General features: G+C 43.7%; 1 long non-coding RNA gene across 1 annotated transcript; it reads left to right on the top strand.

Annotated features, from left to right (window-relative positions):
• The first annotated feature begins 5,790 nt into the window (after nt 1-5,790).
• LOC135530314 (uncharacterized) lies at nt 5,791-7,226 on the top strand. Its single transcript, XR_010453831.1, has 3 exons — nt 5,791-6,384; nt 6,632-6,874; nt 7,164-7,226. It is a non-coding gene; the product is annotated as an uncharacterized LOC135530314 (long non-coding RNA).
• The last annotated feature ends 1,090 nt before the right edge of the window (nt 7,227-8,316 follow it).

The following is an 8,316-nucleotide window of genomic DNA, read 5'->3' as shown; positions in this document are numbered from 1 at the left end:
TTGTCAAACTAGTGAAGTCACATGTTACTTTCAGAATCGTACATACTCTTGGTTATAACAATTGTCAAGCCATTAGTGCCTTAGCCCATACACTGTGCTGTTCCTGCTCCATGTGAATCAGCGTTTAACCACCCCAACTGGATCCTATCTGTCTGTCATCTGTGCCCCTACAACCCCCTTGGAGATGAACACATGAAGGAAACCCTCAACATATACAGTCCACTTATACAGGTCCTCCACTTCAAATAAAAAGAGAAAACATCACATTTGCTTATTTGAAATTACATCATGTAGTCAAGAGATTGTAACAAACTCTGTTTCACGTTAACATGGCTCACTCGGGATATAGAGTCGGTACAGCCACCGGGTTCTTAATGCATCGCGCCGACAGAAACAAACATCTCTCTGGTAAGAAGAAGTGCGAGGGTGTATGCCTCATGATTAAAGACTCATGGTTTAATCATAACAACATACAGAAACTCAAGTCCTTTTGTTCACCTGACCTAGAATTCCTTACAATCAAATGCCGACCGCATTATCTACCAAGAGAATTCTCTTCGATTATAGTCACAACCATGTATACCCCCCCCAAGAAGAAACCTCATCAGCCATGAAAGAACTTTACTGGACTCTACGTAAACTGGAAACCATACATCTGGAGGCTACATTTATTGTAGCTGGGGATTTTAACAAAGCTAACCTGAGAACGAGACTTCCTAAATTCTATTAGCATATCAAATGCACGACACGGGCTGCTAGCACTCTGGATCATTGCTACTCTAACTTCCGCAATGCATAAAAAACCTTCAACCGTCCTGCCTTTGGCAAATCTGACCTTGACTCCATTTTGTTGCTCCCAGCGTATAGACAAAAACAGGAAACGTCAGGTCCGTCCAACGTTGGTCTGACCAATCGGATTCCACGCTCCAGGATTGCTTTGATCACGTGGACTGGGATATGTTCTGGATAGACTCAGACCACAACATTGATGTATATGCTGACTCGGTGAGCGAGTTCATTAGCAAGTGCATCAGAGATGTTGTACCCACTGTGACTATTAAACATTTCCTAACCAGAAACAATGGGTTTTAAATTTGATTTATTTCACCTTTATTTAACCAGGTAGGCCATTTGAGAGCACATTCTCATTTACAACTGAGACCTGGCCAAGATAAAGCAAAGCAGTGTGACACAAACAACAACACAGAGTTACACATGGAGTAATCAATAAACAAGCCAATGACACAAACAAGTCAATGACACAGTAGAGAAAAGAAAGTCTATATACAGTGTGTGCAAAAGGCATGAGGAGGTAGGCAATAAATAGGCCATAGGAGTAAACAAACATACAATCAATAATACTGTAGAAAAAGTCTATATAAAGTGAGTGCAAATGAAGCAGGATAAGAGAGGTAACGCAATAAATGGGCCTTAGTGGTAAAACACTGGAGTGATAGATGTGCAGAAGATGAATGTGCAAAGGAGCAAAAAATAAATAACAATATGGGGATGAGGTAGTTGGGTGGGCTATTTACAGATGGGCTATGTACAGGTGCAATGATCTGTAAGCTGCTCTGACAGCTGATGCGTAAAGTTAGTGGAGGAGATATGAGTCTCCAGCTTCAGTGATTTTTTTCAATTCGTTCCAGTCATTGGCAGCAGAGAACTGGAAGGAAAGGTGGCCAAATGTGGAATTGGCTTTGGGGGTGACCAGTGAAATAATGGAGCACGTGCTACGGGTGGGTGCTTCTCTGCTGACCAGTGAGCTGAGATAAGGTGGTGCTTTACCTAGCATAGACTTATAGATGACCTGGAGCCAGTGGGTTTGGCAACGAAAATGAAGATGAGGGCCAGCCAACGAGAGCATAGAGGTCGCAGTGGTGGGTAGTATATGGGGCTTTTGTGACAAAACAGCTGGCACTGTGATAGACTGCATCCAACTTGCTGACTAGAGTGTTGGAGGCTTTTTTGTAAATTACATCACCGAAGTCAAGGATCAGTAGGATAGTCAGTTTTACGAGGGTATGTTTGGCAGCATTAGTAAAGGATGTTTTGTTGTGAAATAGGAAGCTGATTCTAGATGTAATTTTGGATTGGAGATGTGGGTCTGGAAGGAGAGTTTACAGTCTAACCAGATGCCTAGGTATTTGTAGTTGTCCACATATTCTAAGTCAGAACCGTCCAGAGTAGTGATGCTGGACGGGCGGGCAGGTGCTGGCAGCGATCGGTTGAAGAGCATGCATTTAGTTTGACTAGCATTTAAGAGCAGTTGGAGGATACGATATAGGTCTGTAACAATTTGGGTCCAAGAATTGAACCCTGTGGCACCCTCATAGAGACTGCTAGAGGTCCGGAGAGCAGACCCTCCGATTTGACACACTGAACTCTATCAGAGAAGTAGTTGGTGAACCAGGCGAGGCACCATTTGAGAAACCAAGGTCGAGTCTGCCGATGAGGATGTGGTGATTGACAGAGTCGAAAGCCTGGCCAGATCAATGAATACGGCTGCACAGTATTGTTTCTTATCGATGGCGGTTAAGATATCGTTTAGACCTTGGAGCATGGCTGAGGTGCATCCATGACCAGCTCTGAAACCAGATTGCATAGCGGAGAAGGTGTGGTGGGATTAGAAATGGTCGGTGATCTGTTTGTTGACTTGGCTTTTGAAGACCTTAGGACAGGGTAGGATACATATAGGTCTGTAACAATTTGGGTCAAGAGTGTCTCCCTCTTTGAAGAGGGGGATGACCGCAGCTGCTTTCCAATCTTTGGGGATCTCAGACAACATGAGAGAGGTTGAACTGGCTTAAAATAGGGTTTAACAATTGTGGTGGATAATCTTTATCCAGGAGAGGGTCCAGATTGGTGAATTCACCTTCTGACATCCAGTGTTGAAGGTATGGAACAATCCTAGTCCACCCCAATCATTTCAAGGGGGGGACAAGGATTACTTCATCCTCTCCTGTACTCCCCGACCCATGACTGGGGTTTCAGGTCGCCTCCAACTCAATCATAAAGTTTGCAGACGAACACTACAGTGGAGGCTTGATTACCAACAATGGTGAGACAGCCCTACAGGAACAGGTGAGGCTCCTGAGTGTGGCTGTCAGGAAAATAACCTCTCACACAACATCAACAAAACGAGCAGAGATAAATCGTGGATGACACGCAGTGGGAGCCACTTGCTCCACACACACACACACGGGACAGTAGTGGAGAAAGGGCGAATGTTTTAAGTTCCTCGAATGCACCACATCACGGACAAACTGGAAATGGTCCACCCACACAGATGCGAAGCTTCAACTTCAGCCTGGGAGAGCGGAGGAAATTTGTCTTGTCATCTAAAACACTTCACAAACTTTTACAGATGCACAATCGGATGAGTTGTCGGGCGGTACCACCGCCTGGCACGTCCCTGCACAACCCCTGAACCGCAGTAATCCAGACGGGTGCGGTGACAAGTCACCTGGGGGCACTACCTGCCCTCCAGGACACTGTGAGTACCCGATGTCACAGGAAGGCCATAAAGATCAAGGACAACAACCTACAGGAACGGCCACCGCCATGATCCAGGGCGAACAGTACAGGTGCATGTTGTCCAGGAAAACAGCTTATATCTCAAGGCCATCAGACTGTTAGACAGCTATCACTAACATAGAGGGGTTGCCAACAACCATCTCTGGCGAATAAATGGACTTAACGAAGGCATCACTAGAAGAGCAGCTCTTTAAATAACGGCACTTTAATAATGTTTACATATCCTACATCACTCATCTCATATGTCTGCTTCTATACATCTACTGCCTGTTACGAATCCCCTTTTTGGCCCGACAGTCTAGGGGATGGGTGGTGGTAATGAGACCTGTACATAACTCATGCAAATTATTATTGTGACAAAGTAAAAGTGAGAACGGTAATAACCAGGACAACTGAAATCTACCAATCAAACTCAGGGTTTATTGGAAAACACACGGTAATGGGGGGAGTTATGGTGGGGCTGAGCTGGACCTAAGGACAGAAACAATAAGTATTCAAAAACACCCCTAAGCTAGACTAGCCTACTTTAACAACAGCTAACTAACTAACAAAAAATACAGTGGGTGGGTCCGCCCAGTTCTAACTAGTGTATTTAACAAAGTCTACCTACGGGTAGTGTATGCCCATGGGCAACTTGTCTTGGTTTCCCCTTTTCCACCAGCAATCAAACACAAAGACCATAACCAAAACAATACTCACAGGTGATGACAAAGTGCTATGAGGTGCTTAAACAAAAGAGAGGTTAATACACAACGAGCGAGTGAACACAGAGACCTACAGACATGGCATTTACATAGATTGATATTGAGCTGGGCTAGAACAAACAAATGATGGGGTTTTAAACCATGGGGAAAGGAACTGTGATAGGTTTAGGGAAATAGAGGAGGTGTGTGTTCTGATTGATGATTGATTGGTGACTGATTGGGGAGTGATTTTCACCTGTGAGGAGAAGGAGAGTAAACACACACACAGGATACTGGTATCCGTAACATTGCCTATGCCACACGGCCATCGCTCATCCATATATTTAAATGCATATTCTTCTTCATTCCTTACATTTGTAGTTGTAAAAAGAAGTAGTTGTTGTTGTGAATTTGCTAACCATGTGTATGTGACCAATAACATCTGCTAACCATGTGTATGTCCGATCTAACCATGACCATTAACATCCGCAACCATGTGACCAGTAACATTTCCATGTGTATGTGACCAGTAACACTCTAACATTAACATCATCTGCTAACCATGTGTATGTGACCAATAACATCTGCTAACCATGTATGTGACCAATAACATCTGCTAACCATGTGTATGTGACCAATAACATCTGCTAACCATGTGTATGTGACCAATAACATCTGCTAACCATGTGTATGTGACCAATAAACATCTGCCAACCATGTGTATGTGACCAATAACATCTGCTAACCATGTGTATGTGACCATTAACATCCGCTAACCATGTGACCAGTAACATCTGCTAACCATGTATGTGACCAATAACATCTGCTAACCATGTGTATGTGACCAATAACATCTGCTAACCATGTGTATGTGACCAATGACATATGCTAACCATGTGTATGTGACCAATAACATCTGCTAACCATGTGTATGTGACCATTAACATCTGCTAACAATGTGTATGTGACCAATAACATATGCTAACCATGTGTATGTGACCAATAACATCTGCTAACCATGTGTATGTGACCAATAACATCTGCTAACCATGTGTATGTGACCATTAACATCTGCTAACCATGTGTATGTGACCATTAAATAGCTGCCAACCATGTGTATGTGACCAATAACATCTGCTAACCATGTGTAATGTGACCAATAACATTTCAACCATGTGTAATGTGACCAATAACATTTGCTAACCATGTGTATGTGACCAATAACCATATGTTTGACTTGATTTGATTTAGTGAATCTTTTAGAAACTGCGTTACTTCAGTCAGCAGATGACGAAGGAGTTTTTCAGATGATGCTTCTCGCGTGACGTATAATGCAGTGGACACACAGGTTTCCACTAGCTACCACAGCCACAATGTCAAAAATGGATGATATCGAAAAAATGCCATGAAAACGAACATTTGCTTTTTGGTCTTAATTTAGGTTCGGCATAAGGTTGGCAATGTGGTTAAGGTTAAGATTGAAATCAAATTTTAAGAAGATAAATTGTAGATTTTTTTTTTCTGTTGACTTTGAGGCTGTGGTAACTAGTGACGACCGACTGCTGTGGACGCTTCTGGAACGACACGGTTCAACCGTCTCTTTAGCCTGTTAGCCGACAAGAAGGAGAAACGTTGAAGCTCTGTCGACCATATTTGTGTAGTTACACAAATAACGCCCCAGTGATTTAAACACAGTACTGTTAACGTATCTACTAGTTCATTTAAACGTAATTAGCTTGTTATTACATTTGCAAATGTGTTACCGAGCCTAGCACTAGGCTAGTCGCTAATGCTAAGTAGCTAGGTAGCTAGCTAGCTAACATCCCTGACAATGAGCTCACAAAGCTACTCTCCTCCTGCTAATGAAGAGGAGGTCTGCTGGACGGAGAAAGCAGCTCTGGGGATGAACATTGTCATTAAAGAAGAAGAAGAGGGGATATTACAGTGATAGGAACGGAAGAAGCTTTTCGAATTAAAACAGAGGAAGAGGAGGAAGGGATAGAGGCTGTCACCGTGAAAGAGGAAGAGGGGATAGAGGTTGTCATAGTGGAAGAAGAGGTAGAAGCTTTCAGAATGAAAAATGAGATAGAGGAGGATATCACATTGAAAGAAGAAGAACCTTTTGTAGTGAAAGAGGAGGAGACTGAAGATCCGATTAACACCAGTGAGTATTGTCTTAAAAACAGGGACACACTATGCAGTTGTTGATCAATGGGTGTGGTTTTAAAGGGACATTCAGACCTCGTTTAAAAGTGGATTTATTTATTTTCCTTTAGTTTGTATTCAGAGTTCGCTTGTCTATTGCTCTCCGACGGAAGGTCCTAGGATGATAAGTGACATGTTTGGAGTCAGAGGAGAGAGCAAGCTGCACCCCTGTTTTTACCTCTTGTCAAACTCTTTCCCTTTTACAGATCCACAAATGAGGCAATATGCAGTTTCCTGGCCCTCCCAGGGCTCTACAGTGAATGAGGACATCAGAAAGACACAGGAAGAATCTAATGTGACACCCGTGAGTCCCAGACAGTTTGGTGGTGATGACGATGCTATTCACTGCGACAAAGAATGGGACGTGAAAGACAAGGATTGGTTTCCTAGCAACAGGCTGAAGGCGGAGTCGGCTCCAGAGCCACACCCCAGAGCAGAGGGGGAGTGGTGTGAGTACATCCCAGCCACAAAGTGTTTCTGGTTCTCAACATTCCTTCCTTAATTCCTGGACCTCCTCCTATAAATGCATTGAAGGAGAACATTTGAGGTTCATCCAAATACTGATATGTAAATGTTTTGGCAAATACAGATGATTTTGATTGGACTTTCTCCTCCACAACATTTATAGCAGGAGGTCCAGAGAACGAGAGGAATCAAGAGGGTGTGTTTCTGATTCAGGAATCAAGGTAGGAGAGTGTTTCCCACCCTAAATTGATTGTTTATTTTTGTGGTTTCCAGGACATGTCTTTCCCTCTCCCAGAGTCCCCAGGTCGTGCCTCTCCCCACTGTTGCCTTACTGTGGGGTCTGAAGAGGGTGTCTGTGCAGCTGGTCGACTGCAGGAAAACACCGGGGTCTGCGTGGAACTGTGAGAGGAGAAGAAGAGGGAGATTCAGATTCAAGTAAGAACAGTGGTGTGTGGATTAGACTACAATCTGCTTCTGTTACAGTTATGTGGTCAGTGTATTCACTGTTGTATAGCAGCTCATTAGTTCTGTGGTCAGTGTATTCACTGTTGTATAGCAGCTCATTAGTTCTGTGGTCAGTGTATTCACTGTTGTATGGCAGCTCATTAGTTCTGAAACTACTCGAGCTGCTTTTTGCTAAAGTAATTGTGTACTGATTGGTGTCATCTCCTTAGTCAGAAGGTGTTTCACCCGTGCAATCTTGTTATCTCGCTCGTCAGAAGGTGTTTCACCCGTGCTGGCTTGTCATCTCGCTAGTCAGAAGGTGTTTCACCTGTGCTGGCTTGTCATCTCGCTAGTCAGAAGGTGTTTCACCTGTACTGGCTTGTCATCTCGCTAGTCAGAAGGTGTTTCACCCGTGCAATCTTGTTATCTCGCTAGTCAGAAGGTGTTTCACCTGTGCTGAGAGTAATGACTTATTGGTTCTCCCTGTTTAATTTGTGAACCCAAGCCTTTTATCCACTGTCTTCCTGTTTTCTATAGCTCTGCTTCCTGTTGACTCCCTGTCTTAAGTTGGTGTGGGCTTGTCTTTTTGTTTGGCTCTCCGTTGTGGGCATCCATGGTGGGAATCGTTTGTGGCACATTTCCTAGTTGCATGTCAACTTTAAAGGATGTCTTTCAGAACCTCTTCTACAGCCCCACCTGTTTGGTTTTGGTTGTCCCAGGAGTTTCTTTGTTAGTTCCCTTGTTTGTTTCTACAACCCCACCTGTTTGGTTTTGGTTGTCCCAGTGAGTTTCTTTGTTAGTTCCCTTGTTTGTTTCTACAGCCCCACCTGTTTGGTTTTGGTTGTCCCAGGAGTTTCTTTGTTAGTTCCCTTGTTTGTTTCTACAGCCCCACCTGTTTGGTTTTGGTTGTCCCAGGGAGTTTCTTTGTTAGTTCCCTTGTTTGTTTCTACAGCCCCACCTGTTTGGTTTTGGTTGTCCCAGT

The sequence above is a fragment of the Oncorhynchus masou genome, unplaced genomic scaffold (assembly GCF_036934945.1).
Source record: "Oncorhynchus masou masou isolate Uvic2021 unplaced genomic scaffold, UVic_Omas_1.1 unplaced_scaffold_1322, whole genome shotgun sequence".
Lineage (NCBI taxonomy): Eukaryota > Metazoa > Chordata > Actinopteri > Salmoniformes > Salmonidae > Oncorhynchus > Oncorhynchus masou.
This window is presented reverse-complemented; position numbering and strand designations above follow the sequence as displayed.